The following is a 25871-nucleotide window of genomic DNA, read 5'->3' on the forward strand; positions in this document are numbered from 1 at the left end:
AAGGCCAAGCTGTCAGCACATTGAGTAGTAAACAGGTACTGAACATTGAATTGATAGCCATGAGGTATTTATAGCTAGCTAGCTGGGTATCTCACAGACTAGCATTGCCTGAATCCAGTGAATTCCCAAGCCAGTGTGATCCAGCAGGCCCTGTAGACCCATTCAACACAGCTGCCACCGATATCAGTGCTTGGAGTCAGAAAAGTCTATTTTTATTTGGATGTGTGTCGCTAACAGACTAGCTATATAAATAATTAAATGGAGTCAGTAATTGGCAGTTCTAGGTAATTAGGACCAGGCTGTCTGCTAGCGTAGTCGTTGCCTTAGTCTGATGGCGCTGCAGAGAGGACAGTAATCACTATTATGTACGGGGGTTGTTGACGCAACAATAATCCCATCCTTAGCTGGGATATCAGGGTTTATGTTTATCTGCCCCATTTTGAGAGGCCTTCACATATATTTATTTTAAAGGCTTTATATGTGGCCGTTTACGCCGGATACATGCGTCAAAGCCCGGCCCGCTGCATCGGCGGTAGGCCAACTACAAGTCAAGGTAGACCCTCAGCTCGGTTTAGAATTTTCTGCTTGGCGACTCTGAAAAGCTTGTCCATATTTTATTAGTCAGACAGTTTTACTTTTCCCCTGCTAGCGGTGACACCTCACCATAAACAGCATTAGCAACCACCTCAGCAGGTTTTCTAATACCCCTGCAATCCTGTCATTTCATTCATGGATTCCTCCAGGGTTATTTTGGGACCATAGTGTATCTGCCTGCTTGTCTCTCTTCCTCTGTGTGAGAGATTGGATTCCCTCTTCTCTTCTCAACACCCCCCCAATTGTCAGATCTACATAGATAGATGTGATGTCCAGACCTGATGTATAGGGGACTGCTTTCCAATGAGTTTATTCACTTTCTTTACCTCTGAGTGCCCTATAGTACATCGTTGCTACCCTCTTTTTATACCCCACCCCAGTTCTCTCAGATACAGTGAATGTTATGCAATACAGTCTGTTCCTACAGTCCTAAATGGTTTTGTAAACGTGGACTGTTGAAGGTAAGATGGGTGGAGGGAGAACAAAAACTCTAGTCTGTGTTTCGGTGTGCAGTATGCGTAAATTGCATAGGCTTTGAATTAAACATGTGGCACCTCTGCACTCAAGCGTGATGGACATCCAACCATATTGCAGGCAGAGAAAAGGACTTTCTAAGTAGGCTATTTATGGGAAGATATTGTATTCATTTGATTATAATAAAAAAATCCATTAGGCCCTGAGTGAATGGCACGGGGGAACAGGCGACAGCTCAAGGTAATAATATTCTGTGTCTGCTGCTCTCAACAAGGCTAGAGGGCCAGAGCTCTACTGATATTACTTTCCTTTGTACAGGAGCAGATACAGTGATATGGACAGGCATGTAATAAAGAAATACAGTGGGGTCCCAATTTATTGACACCCTTGTAAAGATGAGCAATAATGACTGCATAAAATAAATAATTAAATATTGACCTATATTGAATGCTCCATAAAATTGGGAAATTATGATTTTTTTTATACTAGTACAATTGCTCAGAAAAAAATGATTTTGATAAAACAAGTCATTGTTTTTTCTCAAAAAAGATAGGGATCCAAATGATTGATGTCGCTTAAGATTCTTATAAATAATGTAGTCCAAAGTTTTGTATTTGGTCACATATTCCTTACATGCAACATCAATCAAAATAATCTGAAACAAAAATTTACTGCAAATGCATCCAACAAATTTCTAAAGTCAAGGTTAAAGGTTAAAGTAATCATTGCATGCCAGGATATTTTTTAAGAATATTTAGGAATGTCAGTAATTTTGACCCTACCATTTTGAGAAAAAATAAGATTACTTGTTTAACAAAATCAGTTGCTCTGAGCAATTATATTAGTATAAAGTATTACAATTTCCCAAGGTTTTTTTGTCAATAATTTCGAAGCCCATTATATAAATCCACTATATAAATACATTTTTATTGAGCCATGGAGACAGAATTATGTTTGAGGTTGTAAAGAGAGCTGGAACATGGCGTAAAATAATATTACGGGCCAGTAGATAGGGCAGAGCTAAGCGCTTCTCGCCGCTCTGCAACGGTAACCATGTCTCCGTGGCAGTGGTTAATGGGGCCGGGTTGTATTGCGTATGATCTCCACTCCTGTTGCTCACAGATTGAGTCATGTACATCACCAGAACTCTATCTCCTGGGGAAATAATACTGATGGACCATCGTCTTCATTGTGCTCAGCAGGAGAGAAGGGCAAACCAAGCTTCCTTAGGAATGTCCTGTGGGGGTACTCCCACCCGTTCAACCTCCACCCTCACAGTCATGCTTAAAGAGAAGGGCTTTCTTTGTGTACAGGAGTGTCGTTTTTTATGCTCTCCTGGGCAGTCAAGGCCCAGGTTGCAAGAGATTAATATAAAACTGCCAGATGAGGAATCTAAGGTATTCTGAATGGAACCAGATGCGTGTCCTCTCTGGTTCTTCTCGGGTCCTCTCTGGTTCCTCTCGTGTCCTCTCTGGTTCCTCTCGTGTCCTCTCTGGTTCCTCTCGTGTCCTCTCTGGTTCCTCTCGTGTCCTCTCTGGTTCCTCTCTGGTTCCTCTCGTGTCTCTCTGGTTCCTCTCGTGTCCTCTCTGGTTCCTCTCGTGTCCTCTCTGGTTCCTCTCTGGTTCCTCTCTGGTTCCTCTCGTGTCTCTCTGGTTCCTCTCGTGTCCTCTCTGGTTCCTCTCGTGTCCTCTCTGGTTCCTCTCGTGTCCTCTCTGGTTCCTCTCGTGTCCTCTCTGGTTCCTCTCGTGTCCTCTCTGGTTCCTCTCGTGTCCTCTCTGGTTCCTCTCGTGTCCTCTCTGGTTCCTCTCGTGTCCTCTCTGGTTTCTCTCGCGTCCTCTCGTGTCCTCTCTGGTTCCTCTCCTCTCAGGTTCCTCTCCTCTCAGGTTCCTCTCGTGTCCTCTCTGGTTCCTCTCCTCTCATGTCCTCTCTGGTTCCTCTTGTGTCCGCTCTGGTTCCTCTCTGGTTCCTCTCTTGTCCTCTCTGGTTCCTCTCTTGTCCTCTCTGGTTCCTCTCTGGTTCCTCTCTTGTCCTCTGTGGTTCCTCTCTTCTCTTTGTCTCACTTGTGTGCCTTCTCTCCCTCCTTTTGCAACCTCACATACTGCACTTTTGCATCTGCACTGTTCTTCAAATCAAATTGTATTTGTCACATGCGCCGAATACAACAGGTAGACCAAATAGAGTTAAGAAAATATTTACTAAATTAACTAAGGAAAAAAAAATAATAATAAAAGTAACACATTAAAATAACAATAATGAGGCTATATACAGGGGGTACCGGTACCGAGTCAATGTGCGGGGGTACAGGTTAGTCAAGGTAATTTGTATATATAGGTAGGGGTAAAGTGACTATGCATAGTTAATAAACAGGGAGTAGCAGCAATGTAAAAATAAAGGGGGGGGGGGGCCAATGCAAATAGTCCGGGTGGCCATTTGATTAATTGTTCAGTGGTCTCATGGCTTGGGGGTAGAAGCTGTTTAGAAGCCTCTTGGACCTAGACTTGGCACTCCGGTACCGCTTGCCGTGCGTTAGCAGAGAAAACAGTCTATGACTTGGGTAACTGGAGTCTTTGACAATTTTTGGTCCTTCCTCTGACACCGCCTAGTTTAAAGGTCCTGGATGGTAGGATGCTTGGCCCCAGTGATGTACTGGGCCGTAAGCACTACCCTCTATAGTTGCCATACCAGGCGGTGACGCAACCGGTCAGGATACCATCTGGACTATTTACATTGACCCCCCCCCCATTTGTTTTTACACAGCTGCTATTATCTATGCACCGTCACTTTACCCCTACCTATATGTACCTATATGTACAAATTACCGTGACTAACCTGTACCCCCACACATTGACTCGGTACCGGTGCCCCCTGTATATAGCCTCATTGTTGTTATTTTATTGTTATTTTATTGTTACTTTTCATAATTTTATTTTATTTGGTGAATATTTTCTTAACTCTCGACCTGCGTTGTTGGTTAACACCTCTTATGGATAGGGGAGACGCTAGCGTCTCAGGTGGCCAATAGCCTCGGGAAATGCAGAGCGCCAAATTCAAATAAAACGCTATAAAACTCAAACTTTCATTAAATCACACATGCAGGATACTCAATTAAAGCTACACTCGTTGTGAATCCAGCCAACATGTCAGATTTTAAAAATGCTTTTCGGCAAAAGCATGAGAAGCTATTATCTGAAAGCATGCACCCACCTGAACCAGTTGTAAACTATCAACAGTGTAACGTTGTTCCAGGATGTGCCTCTTCTTCGTTTCACCAACCAGTTGTAAACAAAAGAACTAGCGTAGCAGGCTCTACACAAAACGCTGAAATAAAATATAAAACATGCATTACCTTTGACGAGCTGCTTTGTTGGCACTCCAATATGTCCCATAAACATCACAATTGGTCCTTTTTTTCTGATTAATTCCGTCCATGTATACCCAAAATGTCCATTTATAAAGCAGGTTTGATCCGGAAAAAAACGGCTTTCCAAAACACAACGTCACTACAAAACATTTGATTATGATGATGATTAACTTCAACCCAATTCCAAAGACTGGTGACATCCTGTGGAAGTCGTAGGAACTGTAAGATGGTCGCTATCAAATTTCCCTTGGCAAAGACAATTGAGGGAACGGTCAGAGGAAAAAATAATAATAATTCTGAACAGTTTTTCCTCTAGGTTTTGCCTGCTACATAAGTTCTGTTATAGTCACAGATATGATTGAACCAGTTTTAGAAACTTCAGAGTGTTTTCTATCCACACCTACTAATCATATGCATATAATATATTCCTGGCATGAGTAGCAGGAAGTTGAAATTGTGCACGCTATTTATCCAAAAGTGGAAATGCTGCCCCCTATCCTTATAATAAGGGCTTGTAAGAAAGCATTTCACGGTAGGCACGTGACAAATAGTTTGATTTATTTACTTCAATGATGGCAGTCTCAGACTTTATTTATTTATTTTATTTTACCTTTATTTAACCAGGTAGGCAAGTTGAGAACAAGTTCTCATTTACAATTGCGACCTGGCCAAGATAAAGCAAAGCAGTTCGACAGATACAACGACACAGAGTTACACATGGAGTAAAACAAACATACAGTCAATAATACAGAATAAACAAGTCTATATACAATGTGAGAAAATGAGGTGAGAAGGGAGGTAAAGGCAAAAAAGGCCATGGTGGCAAAGTAAATACAATATAGCAAGTAAAACACTGGAATGGTAGTTTTGCAATGGAAGAATGTGCAAAGTAGAAATAAAAATAATGGGGTGCAAAGGAACAAAATAAATAAATAAATAAAAATTAAATACAGTTGGGAAAGAGGTAGTTGTTTGGGCTAAATTATAGGTGGGCTATGTACAGGTGCAGTAATCTGTGAGCTGCTCTGACAGTTGGTGCTTAAAGCTAGTGAGGGAGATAAGTGTTTCCAGTTTCAGAGATTTTTGTAGTTCGTTCCAGTCATTGGCAGCAGAGAACTGGAAGGAGAGGCGACCAAAGAAAGAATTGGTTTTGGGGGTGACTAGAGAGATATACCTGCTGGAGCGTGTGCTACAGGTGGGAGATGCTATGGTGACCAGCGAGCTGAGATAAGGGGGGACTTTACCTAGCAGGGTCTTGTAGATGACATGGAGCCAGTGGGTTTGGCGACGAGTATGAAGCGAGGGCCAGCCAACGAGAGCGTACAGGTCGCAATGGTGGGTAGTATATGGGGCTTTGGTGATAAAACAGATTGCACTGTGATAGACTGCATCCAATTTGTTGAGTAGGGTATTGGAGGCTATTTTGTAAATGACATCTCCAAAGTCGAGGATTGGTAGGATGGTCAGTTTTACAAGGGTATGTTTGGCAGCATGAGTGAAGGATGCTTTGTTGCGAAATAGGAAGCCAATTCTAGATTTAACTTTGGATTGGAGATGTTTGATATGGGTCTGGAGGGAGAGTTTACAGTCTAACCAGACACCTAAGTATTTGTAGTTGTCCACGTATTCTAAGTCAGAGCCGTCCAGAGTAGTGATGTTGGACAGGCGGGTAGGTGCAGGTAGCGATCGGTTGAAGAGCATGTATTTAGTTGTACTTGTATTTAAGAGCAATTGGAGGCCACGGAAGGAGAGTTGTATGGCATTGAAGCTTGCCTGGAGGGTTGTTAACACAGTGTCCAAAGAAGGGCCGGAAGTATACAGAATGGTGTCGTCTGCGTAGAGGTGGATCAGGGACTCACCAGCAGCAAGAGCGACCTCATTGATGTATACAGAGAAGAGAGTCGGTCTAAGAATTGAACCCTGTGGCACCCCCATAGAGACTGCCAGAGGTCCGGACAGCAGACCCTCCGATTTGACACACTGAACTCTATCAAAGTAGTAGGTTGAACCAGGCAAGGCAATAATTTGAGAAACCAAGGCTGTTGAGTCTGCCGATGAGGATGTGGTGATTGACAGAGTCGAAAGCCTTGGCCAGATCAATGAATACGGCTGCACAGTAATGTTTCTTATCGATGGCGGTTAAGATATCGTTTAGGACCTTGAGCGTGGCTGAGTTGCACCCATGACCAGCTCTGAAACCAGATTGCATAGCAGAGAAGGTATGGTGAGATTCGAAATGGTCGGTAATCTGTTTGTTGACTTGGCTTTCGAAGACCTTAGAAAGGCACGGTAGGATAGATATAGGTCTGTAGCAGTTTGGGTCAAGAGTGTCCCCCCTTTTGAAGAGGGGGATGACCGCAGCTGCTTTCCAATCTTTGGGAATCTCAGACGACACGAGAGGTTGAACAGGCTAGTAATAGGGGTGGCAACAATTTCGGCAGATAATTTTAGAAAGAAAGGGTCCAGATTGTCTAGCCCGGCTGATTTGTAGGGGTCCAGATTTTGCAGCTCTTTCAGAACATCAGCTGAATGGATTTGGGAGAAGGAGAAATGGGGAAGGCTTGGGCGAGTTGCTGTTGGGGGTGCAGTGCTGTTGTCCGGGGTAGGAGTAGCCAGGTGGAAAGCATGGCCAGCTGTAGAAAAATGCTTATTGAAATTCTCAATTACGGTGGATTTATCAGTGGTGACAGTGTTTCCTATCTTCAGTGCAGTGGGCAGCTGGGAGGAGGTGTTCTTATTCTCCATGGACTTTACAGTGTCCCAGAACTTTTTTGAGTTAGTGTTGCAGGAAGCAAATTTCTGCTTGAAAAAGCTAGCCTTGGCTTTTCTAACTGCCTGTGTATAATGGTTTCTAGCTTCCCTGAACAGCTGCATATCACGGGGGCTGTTCGATGCTAATGCAGAACGCCATAGGATGTTTTTGTGTTGGTTAAGGGCAGTCAGGTCTGGGGAGAACCAAGGGCTATATCTGTTCCTGGTTCTAAATTTCTTGAATGGGGCATGTTTATTTAAGATGGTTAGGAAGGCATTTTTTTTAAATATCCAGGCATCCTCTACTGACGGGATGAGATCAATATCCTTCCAGGATACCCCGGCCAGGTCGATTAGAAAGGCCTGCTCGCAGAAGTGTTTCGGGGAGCGTTTTACAGTGATGAGTGGAGGTCGTTTGACCGCTGACCCATTACGGATGCAGGCAATGAGGCAGTGATCGCTGAGATCTTGGTTGAAGACAGCAGAGGTGTATTTAGAGGGGAAGTTGGTTAGGATGTAATCTATGAGGGTGCCCGTGTTTAAGGCTTTGGGGAGGTACCTGGTAGGTTCATTGATAATTTGTGTGAGATTGAGGGCATCAAGTTTAGATTGTAGGATGGCTGGGGTGTTAAGCATGTTCCAGTTTAGGTCGCCTAGCAGCACGAACTCTGAAGATAGATGGGGGGCAATCAGTTCACATATAGTGTCCAGAGCACAGCTGGGGGCAGAGGGTGGTCTATAGCAGGCGGCAACGGTGAGAGACTTGTTTTTTGAGAGGTGGATTTTTAAAAGTAGAAGTTCAAATTGTTTGGGTACAGACCTGGATAGTAGGACAGAACTCTGCAGGCTATCTTTGCAGTAGATTGCAACACCGCCCCCTTTGGCAGTTCTATCTTGTCTGAAAATGTTGTAGTTTGGAATTAAAATTTCTGAATTTTTGGTGGTCTTCCTAAGCCAGGATTCAGACACAGCTAGAACATCCAGGTTGGCAGAGTTTGCTAAAGCAGTGAATAGAACAAACTTAGGGAGGAGGCTTCTAATGTTAACATGCATGAAACCAAGGCTATTACGGTTACAGAAGTCGTCAAAAGAGAGCGCCTGGGGAATAGGAGTGGAGCTAGGCACTGCAGGGCCTGGATTCACCTCTACATCGCCAGAGGAACATAGGAGGAGTAGAATAAGGGTACGGCTAAAAGCTATGAGAATTGGTCGTCTGGAACATAGAGTAAAAGGAGGTTTCTGGGGGCGATAAAATAGCATCAAGGTATAATGTACAGACAAATGTATGGTAGGATGTGAATACAGTGGAGGTAAACCTATGTATTGAGTGATGAAGAGAGAGATATTGTCTCTAGAAACATCATTGAAACCAGGAGATGTCATTGCATGTGTGGGTGGTGGAACTAATAGGTTGGATAAGGTATAGTGAGCAGGACTAGAGGCTCTACAGTGAAATAAGCCAATAAACACTAACCAGAACAGCAATGGACAAGACATATTGACATTAAGGAGAGGCATGCTTAGTCGAGTGATCAAAAGGGTTCAGTGAGTGGAGAGGTTGGTTGGTGATTTAGACAGCTAGCCAGGCCATCGGTAGCAAGCTAGCATAGGATGGAGGTCTGTTATTAGCCACCTCTTGCGTTCCGTCAGTAGATTAGTGGGGTTCCGTGTGGTAGAGGGGATTAATCCAAATCACACAACAACAACAAAAATAAAAACAATAGATATAGTTATAGAGGCCCAAGAAGAAAACATAATAATAATAAAAATAAATAAATTGTCCGATTGTCTATTCAGGTAGCAGCCGGTAAGACAGCTAACGGTTAGCAGGCCGCAGATGGGCGTTCAGGTAACTTCGCGACGGAGGAGCCAGCCGGATCTCCTTCGGGTAGATAACGTCAGCAGTCCAGTTGTGATGGCCCGGTGGGGCTCCGCATAGGCAGTAAAACGGGTCCGGATAGGTGACTGCAGCCCAGGAGTGATTGATGGAACTCAGGAGTGATTGACGGTGCTGGCTAGCTCCGGAATAATTTATGTTTGCTCCGGAATCGACGAAGGCCGATAGTCACACGGATAGCAGCTAGCTAGCTGTGAGACACGGGTATGAATGTCCAGAGAGCAGTCAAAATCCAGGGACATGGAGAGAAAAATTGGTCCGGTATGTTCCGTTCCGAGCTGCGCCGTACAGAACTGGCGATAGATTTTCGAGCTAAAGGATAGCTGATGACCACAAACCGTGGTTAGCTGAATACTAACGATTTGCCAGTAAAGGAGCTAACTAGCTTCTGATTAGCTTCTGGATTAGCTTCTGGGCTAGCTTCTGGCTAGTTTCAGGCTAGCTTCTTGGAGTTTCTGGCTAGCTTCTTGGAGGATTACAGATTTGAGGTAAATAATACTTTTTTATAAATATAAATTGGTGAGGCGGGTTGCAGGAGAGTGTTTTGAAGATGAGTTGATGGAAAATAAAAATAAAATGTAGGTGAAAAAGTTGTAAATATATATATGTATACAGGACACGACAAGACGAGGACAAAAGACGTCTGAACTGCTATGCCACCTTGGAGTGGTTTCAACTGAAGCACAGTGCATTTGGGTGTAGAGACGAAACGAGAACTACACAAAGTGAATGGAATGGTTGAAGAATTGCAACATTTACCTGGAGCTAACTCTGCAGATAGCACTACAGGGTGATTTGAAAAGTCATAGTCAATAAGATATTATTTTTTGCAAAAATGTTTTGATTTACAATCTGTAGGAACTATGAGAATAGAAAGGTTCAGAACTTTTGTTAAACAGCACAGTTGAAAATATACATGGCAAAAATGGATGGTGTTGGCGGATAGATGGGTGGGGTTGAGTGGAGCTGAAGGGTGGGATTGAAAATTACAAGATAACTAATGAAAAATATGTTGTGTACGTAAAATGTATATAGCATCGGAACTTTTGTGAATAAATGGCAAAGTAGAAATCAAGCTGGATGGGCTTCGGAGATGGATGGTATGGGTTGATGAAGGAAAATAATGAAGGAAAATATATTTTTTAAAGATATGCGTGTATGTATATACAGTACCAGTCAAATGTTTGGACGCACCTACTCATCCCAGTTTTTTTTCCGTTATATTTTTACTATTTTCTACATTGTTGAATAAGAATGAAGGCACATATAGAATCATTTACAAACCAAAAGAGTGTTAAACAAATCAAAATATATTTTATATTTGAGATTCTTCAAATTAGCCACCCTTTGCCTTGATGACAGCTTTGCACACGCTTGTCATTCTCTCAACCAGCTTCATGAGGTAGTCACCTGGAATACATTTAAATTAACAGGTGTGCCTTGTTAAAAGTTAATTTGTGGAATTTCTTTCCTTCTTAATTAATGCATTTGAGCCAATCAGTTGTGTTGTAACAAGGTCGGGGTAGTATACAGAAGATGGCCCTATTTGGTGAAAGACCAAGTCCATATTATGGCAAGAAAAGCTCAAATAATCAGAGAAACAACAGTCCGTTATTACTTTAAGACATGAAGGTCAGTCAATCCGGAAAATTTCAAGAACTTTAAAAGTTTCTTCAAGTACAGCCATAAAAACCATAAAGCGCTATGATGAAACTGTCTCTCATGAGGACTGCCACAGTAAAGGAAAACCCAGAGTTACCTGTGCTGCAGAGGATAAGTTCATTACAGTTAACTGTCTCTCATGAGGACTGCCACAGTAAAGGAAGACTCAGAGTTACCTGTGCTGCAGAGGATAAGTTCATTACAGTTAACTGTCTCTCATGAGGACTGCCACAGTAAAGGAAGACCCAGAGTTACCTCTGCTGCAGAGGATAAGTTCATTACAGTTAACTGTCTCTCATGAGGACTGCCACAGTAAAGGAAGACCCAGAGTTACCTGTGCTGCAGAGGATAAGTTCATTACAGTTAACTGTCTCTCATGAGGACTGCCACAGTAAAGGAAGACCCAGAGTTACCTGTGCTGCAGAGGATAAGTTCATTACAGTTAACTGCCTCTCATGAGGACTGCCACAGTAAAGGAAGACCCAGAGTTACCTGTGCTGCAGAGGATAAGTTCATTACAGTTAACTGTCTCTCATGAGGACTGCCACAGTAAAGGAAGACCCAGAGTTACCTCTGCTGCAGAGGATAAGTTCATTACAGTTAACTGTCTCTCATGAGGACTGCCACAGTAAAGGAAGACCCAGAGTTACCTCTGCTGCAGAGGATACGTTCATTACAGTTAACTGTCTCTCATGAGGACTGCCACAGTAAAGGAAGACCCAGAGTTACCTGTGCTGCAGAGGATAAGTTCATTACAGTTAACTGTCTCTCATGAGGACTGCCACAGTAAAGGAAGACCCAGAGTTACCTCTGCTGCAGAGGATAAGTTCATTACAGTTAACTGTCTCTCATGAGGACTGCCACAGTAAAGGAAGACCCAGAGTTATCTCTGCTGCAGAGGATAAGTTCATTACAGTTAACTGTCTCTCATGAGGACTGCCACAGTAAAGGAAGACCCAGAGTTACCTCTGCTGCAGAGGATAAGTTCATTACAGTTAACTGTCTCATGAGGACTGCCACAGTAAAGGAAGACCCAGAGTTACCTCTGCTGCAGAGGATAAGTTCATTACAGTTAACTGTCTCTCATGAGGACTGCCACAGTAAAGGAAGACCCAGAGTTACCTCTGCTGCAGAGGATAAGTTCATTACAGTTAACTGTCTCTCATGAGGACTGCCACAGTAAAGGAAGACCCAGAGTTACCTCTGCTGCAGAGGATAAGTTCATTACAGTTAACTGTCTCTCATGAGGACTGCCACAGTAAAGGAAGACCCAGAGTTACCTCTGCTGCAGAGGATAAGTAAATGTTTTTATTTTAATGTAACCTTTATTTAACTAGGCAAGTCAGTTAAGAACCAATTCTTATTTACAATGACCGCGCCACCTTATGGGACTCACAATCACAGCCGGTTGTGATACAGCCTGGATCGATCCAGGGTGTCTATAGTGACACCTCTAGCACTGAGATGCAGTGCCTTAGACCACGGCGGCACTCGGTAGTCCTCACTTGAGTTACCAGCCTCAGAAATTGCATGTCAAATAAAGGTTTCACGGACAGATCTCAACATCAACTGTTCAGAGGAGACTGCATGAATCAGGCCTTCATGGTCGAATTGTTGCAAAGAAACCACTACTATTGGACACCAATAAGAAGAAGAGACTTGCTTGGGCCAAGAAACACAAGCAATGGACTTTAGACTGGTGGAATTATGTCCTTTGGTCTGATGAGTCCAAATTTGAGAGTAGGTGAACAGATGATCCGCATGTGTGGTTCCCACCGTGAAGAATGGAGGAGATGGTGTGATTATGTGGGGGTGCTTTGTTAGTGACACTGTCAGTCATTTATTTAGAATTCAAGGCACACTTAACCAGCATGGCTACCACAGCAATCTGCAGCGATAAGCTTAGTGGGACTATCATTTGTTTTTCAACAGGACAATGACCCAACACAACTCCATGCTGCGTAAGGCTATTTGACCAAGAAGGATAGTGATGGAGTACTGCATCAGATGACCTGGTCTCCACAATCACCGACCTCCACCCAATTGAGATGGTTTGGAATGAGTTGGACCGCAGAGTGAAGCAAAAGTAGTTAACAAGTGCTCAGCATATGTGGGAACTCCTTCAAGACTGTTGGATAAGCATTCCAGGTGAAGCTGGTTGAGAGAATGCCAAGAGTGTGCAAAGCTGTCATCAAGGCAAATGGTGGCTACTTTGAAGAATCTAAAAGTTACTACATGATTCCATAAGTGTTATTTTATAGTTGTGATGTCTTCACTATTATTCTACAATGTAGAAAATATTAAAAATAAAGAAAAACCTTTGAATGAGTAGGTGTGTCCAAAGTTGTTACTGTATATATTTATTTTCAAAAATATATGGGGGATTGGAAATGATGCAGACAATTACTTTGATGGAACCTGCAATCTATCTGCAATATTTTAAGTTTTACTTCATAATTATGAGCTATCTATATGTGAATCATAATAATCTAGCAAACCAGATAGTTTTACAGGCAAAAATGAGCTAACACGAATGTTTTGCAAGGCCAATTCTTTGTAGATATCGAGCTAGCTAACAGTAGTATGCGATCTATCCTTAGCTATCGAGCTAGCTAAGGACATGCGATCTATCCACACTACAGTGGGTATTGTAGGCAGGTAAACATGCCAAAATGAACACAGTATGTATTTTTTCATATATCAAGATAAAATATTGTAGTCAGGCAACATATGAGATGTGAATGGACAACATTTCATTCTGAAGTTGAGTTCATTTTCTTTTGCTTCATCTCAAGTAATGACCACCATTGATTTCAATTAATGGTATGTTGTTTTTTACGTGGTTGCGTCATATTTCTGTGGATACATTCCTTTGAATCTTGGATCGATGCTTAAAATTTTGAACAAACGGAGTACGCATTCGAAAAGTGCCCTCCGTGCTCCGTTTCGCATACTTTGATTTGGACTCATACTCCGACCCACCAGTGCTCCAACTTGCGTGCTCGGAACACGGTAGTATGCATTTTGAGAAATACCCTTTGTCTCAGCATCACTCTGTTGCCATGGAATTGCCCGTAATTGGTGACCCTGGTTAGGGACGAGTGGATAGATATTTTGGAAGTGACACAACAAACAAAAGCTTAGCAACAAAATCTAATCCTTTTTCCCCAACAAAGCACTTCAATCTTAAGAAATGGTGCGGTTTTGCTCGGCGTGTGTCGGAATGTGTGTGCCCTGCTGCCCGCATATTTATATTAGGCTGCAATCAGTACAGGAAATGGAGAGCTGTTGCTTTGAAGTCCCTGCAGAGTCATGTTATTCTCCATCAGCAGAGAGACAAGGCGGCAGACCCCTAACCCCCTCCTCTGCCCCCCTCGCTCCTACCCAACAGACCGCCTAGCAGAAGGGAGAACAAGTGGCCATTAACGCAGACCAACTCACCATCTCCACAGTCGTGATGTTGTCATACTCAGGCCCGTGTAATTGCATTTTATTTGTAAGATGTGGTGAAATGTAAGATTTTTGTCCCCGTCTGTCTCCGTTGCTCTCTTACTCTCTCTCTCTTCCTCTCACCCCACCTTCCTCCTTCCCCTCTCTCCCTCCTCAGTGTGGCGATGAAATGAATTGGGTCACAGTTTAATAGTGATCTGGTGGGGTTCCTGTGGCTTGCCTGTGGGTGTTATGGAATGGGACCAGAGGCGGGGTGCTCCTATCACCTGGTGTGTCTGAAAATGAGGAGCGCTGAACCTCCAGTCTGTGGCACGGTGTAACTTCACGCTATATGTACACCCCTCTCCGCTTTGCAAATCTATACTTTTTTTCACCCCCACCAATAATCTCCCTCCATGCCTTTAGAAGGTTCAAAACATACTGCTGGAGATGAGTTCTGTCAGATGTCTGACTGATGTGTGTAGGCTATGCTAGAGGAGCAGCTAGGCCTCCGATGGCTGTATGTAGCTTACTGGGTTAGTAAACCACTCGTGGGGTTACTCGGTATGGAACGCTGGTTCATCTTTGGCTCTAGAAGTGGTGCGTCCAAATGAAAACCCCTTGAGACCAAAACTTCTGAGTTGTGCAGTTTACACTCAATATAATGGATTACCGTCTCTCTGTCTCTCTTTCCCTCCTCTTCCTCTCTCCTTCCTGGCTGTCCGATGTATGGTCCCGGGGAGGTAATGAACCAGGATTTGTGTCTGTGGTGTTGTGAAGGCTTATTTGGCTTACCCCCCCCTGCCTCCTCCCTATCTTCTCCTCTTTTCTTCTGTTCTTCTTCCTTCCCCAGGGCTCAGGGTCCCTGCCCTCCAAACCCATCCGTCTCCATCCCCCCATCCGCCAGACGGACGGTGTACAGGGGCACAGTCTCACCTCCAGACGAGGCCAAACCTCTCCTCTCTTCTGCCCTCCTCTCCATCCCTCTATCCTGTCCTTCCACCCCCCTCCTCTCTCCTCTGCCCCCTCCCTTCATGTGTCTTCCCTCTCTCTATTCTTTCCATAACCTGAGCAGTCACTGTTGACTGAGCCCCCTCCCCTCCAGACTGTGACTAGGTTCTGGGCAGGGCGGCCTGCTAGCTCTGCATGCTGGCAGGGGGCCTTGTGTGTGGAACTATGTTAATTAGCACAGGAGTCTGGTGGCCGAGATGTGTTATCTACTACCACAACACCCCCTCATCCTCTCTCTCTCTCTCTCTCTCTCTTTCTCTTTCTCTCTCTCTCTCTCTCTCTCTCTCTCTCTCTCTGTCTCTGTCTCTGTCTCTGTCTCTGTCTCTGTCTCTGTCTCTGTCTCTGTCTCTGTCTCTGTCTCTGTCTCTGTCTCTGTCTCTGTCTCTGTCTCTCTCTCTCTCTCTCTCTCTCTCTCTCTCATTGTCACTCACTGTCTCTATCCCTCTCTCTCACCCTCCTTCTCTCTGAAGAGTGCTCACATCCCGTTGGCTTTGCCAGGTTTGTGGAGGATGTCAGTGCCAGCTGCCTCTGTATGGACCGCTGCCAGCTTCTCATATCTTCTGCCCATTACGTTGTTGTTATCCCCTCGTTCACTCGTTTATTTCCATCTATTTCCATGCATTTATCTGTTTGACTGAGTTTTTGTCTGTCAGTGTCTGTGTTGTTGCTGTCTTTCAGAGGCTGGTCTGTGGGGCGATAGCAATAGCTCTCTCTGGCACTCTGGTGTGGAGGCAGGCACCAAGGTCGGGCAGAGAGGATAGTGCCCAGGTCTACAGTCTGCCCGTCGTGCCATGCCAACTCTGCAGTCTGTGACTGGTGTGTTATACACAGAAAACACACTATAGCCCCTACGGTCCACAGCCACATTTGGCTTCTGCAATGGCCTGAAAAAAGGTCAAAGGCACAGGAATATAATAGACAAAGAAAGCTTTATCTCCATAACACAATGACATCCGCTTTCATCTGATCTCATAAAGAAATGAAACTCTCTCTGTACGGAAGTGCAGCCATTCAGCTTAGTCAGTCACCCCCCTTGATTGAGTTCTTCGCGGTATATGAGAATCTACCTAGACTGGGAATTCCAAAGTAACATGTGAGACTAGCCAAACACATTGTGCATTCTTCACTCTTTTGGAATGGATCTCATTCCATGTGTTGGACCAGTAGTCTGTAGGCAGGGCCAGTACATCAGCTGATCCAGTCAGTCAGTTAGTCAATTAGTCAAGCTAGAGGGAGAGTTTAGTTTGTCTGCTATGTGTCTATGAGGTACTGAGCTGGCTCCCCCCAAAGTGAGCGATGTAAAACTAAAACTCCCCTGCACTTCGTTTGACCCTGGCCTCCTCTGAGGCACCAGTTAGAGCCAAGTGTGTAAAGCGGACACATGCCAGATAAAGACATGAAAAAAAGAGAACCTGTTCTTTATGTCTTTCTCTGTCTGTCTGCTCCCCGGTCCAGTCTCACAGCACCCTGGCCTGCTTCATAAATTGAGCTCTGTTGGCCTTTAGCTTGTATCAATCAATCTACTCTGCTAATGTTTTATGAGCGACACACTTGGGCAAGGCAAATTGTGGCTTTAAACAGCTTCCACCCATTTCCATGTCATTAGTCGTCGTCCCCTGCTACAGTTGGGACAGACAGACAGACAGACAGACAGACAGACAGACAGACAGACAGACAGACAGACAGACAGACAGACAGACAGACAGACAGACAGACAGACAGACAGACAGACAGACAGACACCGTTAGTCCTAAAACCTCACCACCACCCTCCTTTAAAAAAAATCTAATATCTCCTGTGCTGCATACTCACCTTGCCCTCTACCCCACAATACAACACTACACACCAGAATAACCAAAACCTCACCACTTCTACAACCGTATATCCAACCCATCTTCCCCAGCTATACAGACGGCCTCCCGACCCACCATATCTTCTGAAACATCTTCACTTTTTATAATTTTTTCAAGTGCCACCCTAAGTAGTGCAGAGACCATCCCATAAAATAATCTGTTCCTCCTTGTTAGCCAACTCTGCCTGAGCAAACAGAAAATTCAACAACACACATTTGGCCTTTTCCTTATTCGAATACCTGTACCTCATTATAAACATCCCGACACTAAACCCCACCCCCAACCTCTCACACAGACATTCCAACAGAGACATTAATGGCATTAACCTGGCGCACACAGAAAACACTTGATGCACAGTTTCACTCATGACACAGAAAAGACATCTCTGTCTGACTCCCGGGTAGACCCATGCCAACCAGCTATTAGTGGCCAGGGCTCCATGTAGAACCCTCCACTGGAGGTCCCCTGACCTCTTTGGTACTGGGGGTTTGTAGAGACCCCTCCATCTAAAACCCACCATATTCTCCACCCCACATACCCCCTGCCACTGATGTACCTTCACTCCTGTTAGGCTCCTAATGTTCCTTACCTTAATGAGGAGGTTGTAGAGGTCTTTACCTCCCACCCCCTCAAACTCCCCCAGGCTTGGAGTGTTATAGGAATCTCTCCAGCAGCCTAAGAGATGTTAGTCCTGTTTGTTGTGCCAGGACTTCCAGGGTTTTCCCTCTCCCCTCTCCCTCCATCATCCGCAGGTCACCCAGCCTTAGTCATCAGTCGCTTCTGCAGCGTGACCTGTTGAACTGATCTCAAAAGGATGGCTGGATTGTAGAAGATAGGCTCCTCCCACAGCCCAGACTCCACACCCCCTTCTCAGGTGGGCCCTAGCAGCTGCCAGGCCCTCAGCACTGCAGAGTACAAATCTGAGAGACCTGATGTACTCAGCCTCTCCAGCCTCATGAGGAACAGCTGCCGGTCCAACCCTAATCCGCCAGCTCTTCTCAGCAGCGCGCATGCTGGTTACCTCCAGCCAACATCAGCATGGTACAGCAGTTTCTGCACCGCCTTTAGATGGAACGCAGCCACCCTGCTCTCCAGTTCCATCAGGCCTTGTCCTCCTTTGTGGACGGACATGTACAACACAGCCGCCCTCAGCCAGTGATGGCCCGACCAGAAAAAAATCCACCAGCTGTCGTTGCAGGTCTGCGAGTGGACTGGGGGGGGGGGGGTGACAGATTATGCCACAGGGAGGATGCCGCCAGGTTACAGCACCCTCCCTCTATATGACACTTGGGACAGGAGCCACCTCCACATGGCCAGTCTTGACACCCCCACTCCCAGTTATTTCTGACCCACCTCTCCAAGCCCAGGTACACCCCCAAAATGTTAAGCCCTTCACAACCCCACTGCAAACCCCCTGGAAGCAGAGGGGTGGCCCCACATAACAGAGCTTTGCTGTTGCCCCAGTTCACCTTAGCCAACCATGCTGCCTCGTACACCTTCACACTAGTCTCTAGTGCCGCATATCCTCCCGATCTCTGACCATCACAGAAATGTCATCTGCATACGCCGACACTGCTATGCCTGTCAACACACCCATGCTTGTCCAGCACACTCCCTGCAGTCTCCTGCGTAGGAGGTCCAAAAAAGTCTCAATGGCTAGTGTATATAACTGCCCCGATAGAGGGCATCCTTGTCTAATGCCCCGTCTCACCCAGACTGGCCTACTGAGCCTCCCTCCCACCTTGACCATACATGACGCCCCAGTATAGAACATCTTCACACAAGCCAAAAACCTTTCCTCAAACCCAAACACAGACATCACATTAAACAGATGGTGGTTAAACATTAAACACTCATGGTCCACTCTATCGAAAGCCTTCTCTACCAAAGTTCACATGAGAAACTATCCACAAGTCCAACATGTCCCTGAGAAAGGCCGCTGAATGCAGACCAGGCTCTCAAGAGAAGACAGAAAACAAATCAAATTTTGATAAACTCTCATATCTACTGGGTGAAATACCACAGTGTGCATCACAGCAGCATGTTTTGTGACCTGTTGCCACAAGAAAAGGGCAACCAGTGAAGACAAACACTATTGTAAATACAACCTAATATCTATGTTTATTTGTTTTCCCTTTTGTACTTTAACTATTTGCACATCGTTACAACACTGTATATAGACATAATATGACATTTGAAATGTCTTTATTCTTTTGGAACTTGTGTAATGTTTACTGTTAACTTTTTAACCATTTCATTTGCTTTGGCAATGTAAAGATATATTTCCCATGGGGGGAGAGCAACAGACTGATCAGAGCTCCAACTCTACAGGTTGCTGGCTTGGCTTGCTAGTGGTCCTCGGCTCTAGGGCTTTCTCAGAGATGTATTTCAGATATCCTCTTACTGACGTGCCACTTTGATACTCTTGTTTAAGCTTGTGAATTCTCCATTAGGGATGTGTCTTGTCCTATAGGCCCCCCGCTGTCCCGATACTGATACTCCTCAGAGACAAGAGGAGGAGTTAGAGAGGAAGGTTTTTTCTGATCTCACTCTGCCTCACTGAGAACCATCTGTCTGGGTTCCGTCTGGGACCAGCTAGCATGCAATTACAAATATATACATTTCACACAGAGTGTTTGAAAGAGTCATGCCACTCGCTGAGACATGTTGCCAGGAGACGGAGTGAAAGAGAGAACTGATTGGAGAGGGTAGACTAATGGAGTGAATCCGTGAAGCAGCAGCAGTCAACTGTTCCCTCTGGCTTATATGGCTGTGTTAGATTTCCATGACACTGGATGTCATTGGTTGAATGAGATGTGTTCATGCTACAGGATTGGATGAGTGAGCATCCCTCTTCGCCCATTTGATATCACAGAGAGAAGACTTTAGAGCCACAAACTGTGGCATGGATCGTCTCTGCACGGGTCACTTAACTTAACACTTAACGAGAGCTCGGAGTTCAACTACCAGCCCTGTCAGATTAAAGATAGAGCATGTGCTTTCATTCCGTCTTGTTGATACAAAGTTTGTTTGTTGCCAATAAAGTGTGTGTGGTAAGTTCCTTAAATATTCACTATGCAGAAATCGGTCCGCCATTTCCTGGTTGCTAAAATTCAAATTTGCCTAATATCAGTTTTTGTGACATGTCAAGCAAGTATAGTGTAGATAGTCATTGTACCATCTAAACTGCTGTGAAATATATTTTCCATTACCAAACATATTGTACTTTTTAGGTTTGAAGCTGGTGTACAAAACCCAAAGTAAAATACGCAAAAAGAAAACAAGAAGCACGGGAAGCATATTAATAGCGCACATAGAACAGATCTACCACATCTTAGACTTGCTTTCAATGTGAATGACAGATCTATAACATATTTCTATGTGACTTTGGTCGGGTTGCCCAAAAAGTGACATATTGCAGCTTTAAGGATATGAAGGTGTATGCCATCCTATGCTAAGTCATATTTGGGAGCACCAACACAGGCATTGTTTAACCCATTACACTCATGGGAATTGGCCTATATGGATAGGGCCAAACAGATTTTTTCTAAAAGAAGAACTATAAAAAGCATATGCATACCATGGTAGCAATTGAAAGAGAACACGTTGGAGATCTTGGGGACATTATCAGACCAAAGGTGAGGAAACAACAGTTCACCTGACACAACACTGAATCCAAACATTACACTGATTTTATGTGCATTTTACATTTACTGTACTTTTCACAGCATTTGTCAATAACAAAATCTGAAAATACTCGAGACATTCAGTAACAATAAGAGTAGGACCTTTTGAAGTAGGTGCAAGATGTGAAAAAATGATTACAAGTTGTTTACGCAATCCAAAAACATTTAATTTATAAATCACAATCTGGGTCAGGTGGGCATGATTTGAAAGCGTATTATATTTCCAACATGACTCGCTAAGTTATAAAATACGATCTTACAGTTTAAGGCTTTCAGAAGGCACTTCAGACAAACAGAATGTCATTTGGTGCGCATAGATTGGAGTCATGAGTGTCTTCAAGTGCATGTTCCGTGGATAATACTCTTCACAATATGGCAAACAGGCTCATTCTGTTCAGGACAACCTAGGGTATAACACATGTCATTCTTGTAACTGTGGACCATAAACGTTGATACTGTAATTTGCATGAGTTTTCCAATATGGAAATGTGAAGTGCACATTTGGACTCATGGGTGTGTGGTTTGCTTGTATGACATCAAAGCGGTATTAATTATCATTCTTAACGTCTCATCTTTCAGAACACATTGACTCCTCCTGATTTACAGCATTTCCCTCACTCAGACATCAACAAATGTATATACAGTGGGGCAAAAAAGTATTTAGTCAGCCACCAATTGTGCAAGTTCTCCCACTTAAAAAGATGAGAGAGGCCTGTAATTTTCATTATAGGTAAACTTCAACTATGACAGACAAAATGAGAAAAAAATTCCAGAAAATCATATTGTAGGATTTTTAATTTATTTATTTGCAAATTATGGTGGAAAATAAGTATTTGGTCAATAACAAAAGTTTATCTCAATACTTTGTTATATACCCTTTCTGTAAGTCTTCACAAGTTTTTCACACACTGTTGCTGGTATTTTGGCCCATTCCTCCATGCAGATCTCCTCTAGAGCAGTGATGTTTTGGGGCTGTTGCTGGGCAACACAGACTTTCAACTCCCTCCAAAGATTTTCTATGGGGTTGAGATCTGGAGACTGGCTAGGCCACTCCAGGACCTTGAAATGCTTCTTACGAAGTTGCCCGGGCGGTGTGTTTGGGATCATTGTCATGCTGAAAGACCCAGCCACGTTTCATCTTCAATGCCCTTGTTGGTGGAAGGAGGTTTTCACTCAAAATCTCACGATACATGGCCCCATTCATTCTTTCCTTTACACGGATCAGCCGTCCTGGTCCCTTTGCAGAAAAACAGCCCCAAAGCATGATGTTTCCACCCCCATGCTTCACAGTAGGTATGGTGTTCTTTGAATATAACTCAGCATTCTTTATCCTCCAAACACGACGAGTTGAGTTTTTACCAAAAAGTTATATTTTGGTTTCATCTGACCATATGACATTCTCCCAATCTTCTTCGGGATCATCCAAATGCTCTCTAGCAAACTTCAGATGGGCCTGGACATGTACTGGCTTAAGCAGGGGAACACTTCTGTGACTGCAGGATTTGAGTCCCTGGCGGCGTAGTGTGTTACTGATGGTAGGCTTTGTTACTTTGGTCCCAGCTCTCTGCAGGTCATTCACTAGGTCCCCCCGTGTGGTTCTGGGATTTTTGCTCACCTTTCTTGTGATCGTTTTGACCCCACGGGGTGAGATCTTGCGTGGAGCCCCAGATGGAGGGAGATTATCAGTGGTCTTGTATGTCTTCCATTTCCTAATAATTGCTCCCACAGTTGATTTCTTCAAACCAAGCTGCTTACCTATTGCAGATCATTGTGTTTACTTGATATCTACCTTCACAAATAGCTAGCTAGAACAAAGTGTTAATAAGATACATTTATTAAAAAGATTAAAAGCAATACAAATAAGTTCTCCAGTCTTCCCTGCCTGGTGCAGGTCTACAATTTTGTATCTGGTGTCCTTTGACAGCTCTTTGTCTTGGCCATAGTGGAGTTTGGAGTGTGACTGTTTGAGGATGTGGACAGGTGGCTTTTATACTGATAACAAGTTCAAACAGGTGCCATTAATACAGATAACGAGTTGAGGACAGAGGAGCCTCTTAAGTTACAGGTCTGTGAGAGCCAGAAATCTTGCTTGTTTGTAGGTGACCAAATACTTATTTTCCACCATAATTTGCAAATAAATTCATTAAAAATAAAAAAATAATTTAAAAAAAATGTGATTTTCTGAATTTTTTCCCCTAATTTTGTCTGTCATATTTGAAGTGTACCTATGATGAAAATTACAGGCTTCTCTCATCTTTTTAAGTGGGAGAACTTGCACAATTGGTGGCTGACTAAATACTTTTTTGCCCCACTGTAAGTAGCCCAATTAGCAGGAGGGATAGGGGCATCCTCTTGTCATGCGCGGTGCTCAAGTTCATAGCGGCTGTCAGTCAAAACCAATACAGCGCTACGAACCGGAGAACCTAAGCTCTGAAGTCATGTGTAGCATGTTAATGTACAGCCAGTGGGTTCCAATTTGTAAATCTGCCATTTTCAAACTATATATGGGATGACAGGGACTTTGAGTGGAAAGGGCGACGCCTACTTTAATTTATGCGCTCAGAACCAGGAACGATCGAGCAAAACGTATATATTTCAACTGAACATTTCCAAGAACCAGAGGCATTTCTAGACTTTCACACAGTCATAACAGATGTATGGCTGGAACTTACACCATCATCCGGTTACAGATGTAGTAAAAGTATTATGAATAGTAATTCATGGGCTTGGCCAATAAGCTAAGTTATAGACCTGTTACACTTCTGCAGACAGACACAGTAATGGTAATGCACTAGACTATATAGCAATGGGCTAGCATGCCCTGCTTTTAAGTTGATCATTTCAAGCCTTTTATAAAGCTGTGGATATCAGTCTTGTAGAGTTCAGACGTCTGAGGAGGACAGGAGTATTCAAACGTAGCCTTTATAACATACTATCGCTGGCGGTTGTTAGTGTCACCATTATAGTTAAGTCCCACCTCATAGACAAGTTGGTGTTAAACTGGTCTGCTCCTTTTTCTGGAGATATATATATATATATATATATATATATATATATATATATATATATATATATATATATATATATATATATATATATTTTTTAGGTGAGCTGCTTTTGTCCAAGGCTTTCTCTTCAGAGGGGTAGTAAGCAGCCGACTATCCCCCGTCACTACTCCTTCTCTCTGCTGTGAAATTAAATTGCTTTCTCGTTTGTTGAAGATTTACTTGTTGCTGCCCCGTACTACTCAGGAAGTGAGACAACTCCAAATGGCTGAAAGTTCTCTAAACCACTGGAGATTTGTGTATTGGGGGAGGGAGCAAAGAGAAATAAAAGAAAATAGCTTTTATTTTTTTCAATACTTTTTTCAACACAAATTAATTCTGGCAAGTTGTTGCTTTTCATTAAAGCATTACGTTGCCATGGGAGCAGCGGGCACATTGTAGCGTTTGGGTACCACGAACAAAAACTACTGCCCACCTATATCCTATAGGCTTTTTCAGGGGTTGAAATCAGTCCTTTCAGAGTAGGCCTACATAGGTTTTCAGAGTGATTGTTATTTATAAACGCCCATGTTCCCCAGTGTGATATGTTCTTATCCTTTCATGTGATCTCTCTCCTTCACATTTTAAAAAGGGAGAATAATCTGCATCTCTGCATCCTTTGGAATAATCCCACATTTTGTAAAAATGAAGAACATTTCTCTCAAGAGTTGAAATGAGGCCTTTATGAACATTACTCGTATAATCCCACCACCCTCTCTCTCTCTCTCTCTCTCTCTCTCTCTCTGTCTCTGTCTCTGTCTCTCTCTCTCTGTCTCTCTCTCTCTCTGTCTCTCTCTCTGTCTCTCTCTCTGTCTCTGTCTCTGTCTCTGTCTCTCTCTCTGTCTCTTCTCTCTCTCTGTCTCTGTCTCTGTCTCTCTGTCTCTGTCTCTCTCTCTGTCTCTGTCTCTCTCTCTCTGTCTCTCTCTTCTCTCTCTCTGTCTCTCTCTCTGTCTCTGTCTCTCTCTCTGTCTCTCTCTCTCTCTCTCTGTCTCTCTCTCTCTGTCTCTGTCTTCTCTCTGTCTCTGTCTCTGTCTCTCTGTCTCTGTCTCTCTCTGTCTCTTCTCTCTCTCTGTCTCTCTGCTCTGTCTCTCTCTCTCTCTCTCTCTCTCTCTCTGTCTCTCTTCTCTCTCTCTCTGTCTCTCTCTCTCTCTCTCTCTCTCTCTCCTCTCTCATCTCTCTCTCTCTCTCTCTGTCTCTCTTGTCTCTCTCTCTCGTGTCTCTCTCTCTCTGTCTCTCTCTGTCTCTGTCTCTCTCTGTCTCTGTCTCTCTCTGTCTCTGTCTCTCTCTCTGTCTCTGTCTCTCTCTCTGTCTCTGTCTCTGTCTCTGTCTCTGTCTCTGTCTCTGTCTCTGTCTCTGTCTCTCTGTCTCTGTCTCTGTCTCTGTCTCTGTCTCTGTCTCTGTCTCTGTCTCTGTCTCTCTCTCTCTCTCTCTCTGTCTCTGTCTCTGTCTCTCTCTCTCTCTCTCTCTCTCTCTCTCTCTTCTCTCTCTCTCTCTGGTCTCTCTCTCTCTCTCTCTCTCTCTCTCTCTCTCTCTCTCTCTCTCTCTCTCTCTCTCCTCTCTCCTGTCTCTCTCTCTCTCTTGTCTCTCTCCCTGTCTTCTCTCTCTCTGTCTCTCTCTGTCTCTCTCTGTCCTCTTCTGTCTCTTGTCTCTTCCTGTCCTCTGTCTCTCTCTGTCCTCTGTTCCTCTGTCTCTTCTCTCTTCTCTTGTCTCTGTCTCTGTCCTCTCTCTCTGTCTCTGCTCTCCTCTGTCTCTCTCTCTCTGGTTCTTGTCTCTGTCTCTGGTCTCTGTCCTCTCTCTCTCTCTCTCATCGTCTCTGTCCTCTGCTCTCTCTCCTGTCTCTCTCTCTGTCCTCTCCTCTCTGTCTCTGTCTCTCTGTCTCTCTGGTCTCTGTCTCTCTGTCTCTCTCTCTGTCTCTGTCTCCTCTGTCTCTCTCTGTCTCTCTGCTCTGATCCTCTCATTTCTCTCTCTCTCCTGTCTCTGCTCTCTCTGTCCTCTCTCTCTCTCTCTGTCTCTCTGTCTCTCTCTCTCTGTCTCTGTCTCTGTCTCTGTCTCTCTCTCTCTCTGTCTCTCTCTCTCTGTCTCTGTCTCTCTCTGTCTCTGTCTCTCTCT

The 25871-nt window shown here is 44.0% G+C and overlaps 1 protein-coding gene across 1 annotated transcript in view; it reads left to right on the forward strand.

Moving 5' to 3' along the window:
- Positions 1-25871, forward strand: part of LOC109898750 (plexin-B2-like) — a 251784-nt gene that overhangs the window by 93790 nt on the left and 132123 nt on the right. The gene's annotated exons all lie outside the window — the stretch shown is intronic.

This window comes from Oncorhynchus kisutch, linkage group LG10, assembly GCF_002021735.2.
Source record: "Oncorhynchus kisutch isolate 150728-3 linkage group LG10, Okis_V2, whole genome shotgun sequence".
In the NCBI taxonomy this organism is placed as follows: Eukaryota; Metazoa; Chordata; class Actinopteri; order Salmoniformes; family Salmonidae; genus Oncorhynchus; species Oncorhynchus kisutch.